At 39.3% G+C, this 4,049-nt stretch overlaps 1 long non-coding RNA gene across 2 annotated transcripts; it reads right to left on the reverse strand.

Annotated features, from left to right (window-relative positions):
* Positions 1 to 277: 277 nt before the first annotated feature.
* Positions 278 to 2,464, reverse strand: LOC139196520 (uncharacterized). 2 transcript variants are annotated; one of them, XR_011581524.1, is made up of 4 exons: positions 2,233 to 2,464; positions 1,701 to 1,816; positions 1,139 to 1,238; positions 278 to 441 (listed from the first exon to the last, which is right to left on the reverse strand). It is a non-coding gene; the product is annotated as an uncharacterized lncRNA (long non-coding RNA). The 2 variants fall into 2 exon arrangements; XR_011581525.1 differs by having other exon boundaries at positions 1,402 to 1,816; positions 2,233 to 2,462.
* Positions 2,465 to 4,049: the final 1,585 nt, after the last annotated feature.

Raw genomic sequence — 4,049 nt, forward strand, 5'->3', positions numbered from 1 at the left:
ACCAATAGCAACAATGCAGCTACTATTTTTATATTTGTGCCCTCTATGGGCGTCACCATTTATAAAAGAGCACAATAGGGGTGTTTGTGCCAGAAAGGCAAGCACAAATAATGGCCCATTTGTGCCCCGTTCTGACAACTTTGTCAGATCAACTTTTCCAACCATGTTGGCACTTATATTGTAACTGTGCCATCATGAATTAATTAATAAAAAAAAATCAAAATTTGAAAAATTGAAACTAAATTGAGGAAATGGAAAAATTTTAATTTTCACGAACTGAAGAAAGCCTACAACCATGAAACCAACTTTCACTTTCTGAATCTCACAAACATATATTGTAGTGTTACATATTTTCTCTCTAATACAAACAAAAAACTTGAAAGCAAACATTTTTGGATAGATGCATCTTCCCAGCAGGGCTTGCACCTCATCAAATTTTTGCTGCTCCATAAACGAATTAATCAAATGACATGCAGTATATGGACTCTCACAGAAGTCATGAATAACAAATGCAAAGATAAAGAAAAGCCACACACTTTACAAGAGCAAAGAAAATGAAGGGATAAAGAAAGTAAGAAGGGAATACCTTTGTGGGAGGACTCTTATTTGCTTCTAGGGTCTTTCCACCACTTGCTTTAAGATGATTCTTATATGACAATCCACCCTCAAGAACAACCAACAATGGATGCGGAAAGTATACAAATATTCCTCATGAAAAATAAGTTCACAAGTATTACAAAATAAGTCCACCCTCCATAATAACTGACTGTGCTTTACTAAATTGTTCAGACTCATCACACTTTGCATAAGGTTACATGGCTAATTGTTCAAGGTTCAGATTTGGTGCAGAAATATTATCATCTTCATTTTGATTCCAGTATTCAAACACAAAGATCAGGGTACATTTTGTAACAAACCATAGAAATTGACCAAATGGAATTAATGCTATTAACAGCGACCATGGCTAAAAACTGTTGAAGACTAACTGACATAATCTCTAGCTTGATGTCAGTGAGAAAAGACTCACTCAACTAACATAGACTACAATATATTCATCAGAAGCCAACACAAATATAGTCGAATTCAAAACACAATCAGTCCAAAATTACACTTACAAAGAGTTAATTAAAATCAGTACCTACAAGTTCCAGATCTGCCATCTCAAAGATTCATATTCCTCACTTCGAGTTGTAAAAGTAACTTTTGGGTTGGGGATAATACATTCAGCTCATGGTCACCTGAATCAAAGAAATATATAAGTATGCATATTATTTATGGTCAAAGTGAGTTGCTTATTTTAATCACATACCTAGTAAATATTTGTTTAAGTTAGCATAGACAGTACAACGATATTGCATTTTCCATGATGAAACTTGTACTAACATGATTAAACATTAGCACCTTAAGAACTTCACATCTGAATACATTTTTTTTGTATTTCACTTTTGGTTTCATCTCTACCTGGATCCAATTACTAAATCCTCTTCTTTCAATGCTGCCACACCATAAAAGAAAAGTAAAAAATGAATAAATACTTATTGGGGGAGGGGTGGAATCAAGACAACTCCTAATAAATCAATAAAAAAAAACTTACGCTTTTCCAAAAATTGAAGATCCAAAATCCTAAAATTCTAAGCAACATGGCTCCGTAAATATAATAATAGATATGAAATTTTTCCATACAAATACAGAATACGAACCAGCAATGGGGGCGTGACAAGGGCAGGGCCTTTGAGGTTACAAAGACAGAGAGAACAAGGCCCTAAACCGCTCCAATATGAGTTCGATCGGGTTGACCAAACCAGTCACCGACAAACTTCACAGTATGAATTAACCAAAAATCCATCATATTCATATCCAAAATTGCATGCAGCGGGCAAGTTGAAAAAAAATGTAAAATAAATTCAAAACTAAAATCCATAAACAACGAGGCGAGATACAAAATATTATGTTAGATCTCACAAGACATAAACTCAAAACGAAAAAACACGAACTCAAATATGATGCATGGGTGGTGTTGGTGTTTTTCAAAGAAAAAAAACAAAGGAAAAACCCAGATATGAGAGGAGTGAGAGAGAGAGGGAGGTATAGAGAGACCCTAATCCAAAAGCCCTAATTCAGAGACCATTTTCAAAAGTCCTAATTCAGAACCCATGTTCAAAATCACTAACCGAATTCAAAATAAAACAATATCCATGAACTTTGGTTGAGTTTATTGCATGATATTCTTACCTTATAGAGTGAGGAGGAGTGAGGACTAAGACTGAGAGCTCGATTCGGGCAAGGTGGTGTGGACAGTGGGTGGAATCGCAATTCAGGGGATGAATTCACGAAGTGAAGACTGAGAATTGAGGACCGGTGTGGGTGGAGTCACGATTCAGGCGACGAATTTGGATGATCCCACTGATGTGGGAGGATAGAGGAAGACGGAGAGCTCGATTTGGATTTGGGCGAAGGAGGCGAATTGTGTCACAGCCCGTCCCGGAGGTACTTTTGACGGGAATGTGAAATGACAGAAATACCCTTGTCATTTCTAAGGTGCGTAACGTTATGTTGATTTTAGCTTTGATTAATTGGGAGAATTGCATATTAGTAAGTTGGATTATATTAAAAAATTAACTTGGTTGTTTTGATTAGGATGAAAAATGGATGGTGTGGATTTGTTTAGACCACACACAAGACCCTCCCTGTTTCTCCTTCCCCGTGCCTTCCCTGTCTTCCTCTCCCTCACGAACTCACACCCTCACACACCCATATTGTACGGCATTCACCCAAAACCCTTCAAAACTCGACGGATCGAGGCAAATAAGGTATGTATCTTCATCGTTTTGACGTCCTGAGTTCATTGGTACTAGTTTTAGGAAGTGAAACCTTCGATTTCACGTAGATCCCGAACCTCCATTTTTGAGGTACTGTTCATGCAGTCGTTAAATGTCGCGTTTCAGGGAATTTCAAGCTTGTGGCGAGCTTTAGGAGGTCCTAAGGAAGCTCGGGGACGTTCGTTGGAGAATTTTGGACGCCGGGATCGTAGGTTTCAAGTTTGGCCGAATCTTTGGTTTTTGCTAGGTGAGATTTCGTAGTTTTTAGGCCCTAAAACTAGTCCAACGTGATAGTACACTCTTAGGGCTTCAATTTGGTATAAAATACGAAGAAAATGGGTGAAAAACGAAGGAGAACAGTGGGTTTGAAAATCGGCCGGAGGTTGGCCGGAGTCCGGCCGTCGGAAAACCAGTCCGGCGAGGCCCTGCGAAGAAGACGACACGTGCGCTGCACGTGCTGCGCGTGGCCAGCGCGTGAAGCCGTGCCACGTGTGGCGCGTGGGGGCGCGTGGGGCTTCCAAAAATTTTTCTAAAAATATCCCGACGCTCGTGACGTCGAGTAGGTCGATATGGTATATTCATATACCAAAATTGAGCATCGTATGAGAAATTATTTCGAATTATTGGTGATATGTTTAAAATTAACGTTTTTATAGTTATTTCGCATATAGGTGAGACGTATCACGAGGACGACCGCATCCAGGGACGCCACGGGGGTTACGACCCGTCGACTTATCAGTGAGTGGGCAGTTTTGTTTTCGTATTACCTTTATACTATCGATTTTTCCCAGAAAATGAATTTATACGAAATTATGTTCTAAAAATGCCATGCATAGAATTAATTAATAAATATGAATTCCACATGAGATATATGATTGATATATGATGCATACATGTTGCATGGTGCCGTGGAGGCACAGGTAAGTCAGGTGAGTTCATTTATTCATTGAATGGTTGTTGTTGAGATGTTTTAAGCTCATAACCTGCACCCTAGGTGTTAGTGCTTATTTTATTCACCACACCGCACGCTCGCCTTGGATCCAAGTAGGTGGATGTCGTACAGACCATGTGAGGGTTCCGACATGCCAGTCGTACAGACCATTAGAGGGGTTCCGACTGGTGGGTGACCTTAGATATGCGCGCTGATGATATGATGAGTGAAGCACTAGAGCGTATTTTTACACCTTTCATCGTATAGACTACCTTACGTAGTTCCGAGTGATGTGCAGA

The sequence above is a fragment of the Malus domestica genome, chromosome 05, assembly GCF_042453785.1.
Source record: "Malus domestica chromosome 05, GDT2T_hap1".
Classification (NCBI taxonomy): domain Eukaryota; kingdom Viridiplantae; phylum Streptophyta; class Magnoliopsida; order Rosales; family Rosaceae; genus Malus; species Malus domestica.